We start from the raw sequence: 464 nt of genomic DNA, 5'->3' as shown, positions 1-464 counted from the left end.
GGGGAGGGGAGGGTGGGGAGCGGGGAGGGAGGCCGACGATCAGGGTTTAAATTTAGACGCAAATCTAAACAGATACTGTCCCTCCCAGGGCAGGACTCAAGAGCGGGAGCCACGACTCCATGTGCCCAAACATGGGGATGGGCAGCTGCAGGGCCCCTCTGTCTCGCGAAGTTTCTCAGGACCCTGGGCTTTGCCATGGTCTCAGTCCTCAATGTCTCCCTCCCTTAATGCGTCTTCTTTCTTTTTCCTGTCCCTTCAAGAATTAGAGTGGTCCTTTAATTCTTTTTATTTCCTCTCTTTTCGATTTCCTTCTTCTGTGTCCATCCTTCCTGCTTTCCTTCTTCCTCTCCCTTTTTAAAAAATTGCATTACTGTCGTACCTGGTTTCCCTGCAGTTCTTGGGTGGAGTTCGAGGACCCTCCCTGGTGGAAGGCGTTTGTGTTCTCCCAAAAGAGGAGCCCTTCA

Source organism: Colobus angolensis, unplaced genomic scaffold (genome assembly GCF_000951035.1).
Source record: "Colobus angolensis palliatus isolate OR3802 unplaced genomic scaffold, Cang.pa_1.0 Scaffold126, whole genome shotgun sequence".
Lineage (NCBI taxonomy): Eukaryota > Metazoa > Chordata > Mammalia > Primates > Cercopithecidae > Colobus > Colobus angolensis.
Note: the sequence above shows the minus strand (reverse complement) of the source record.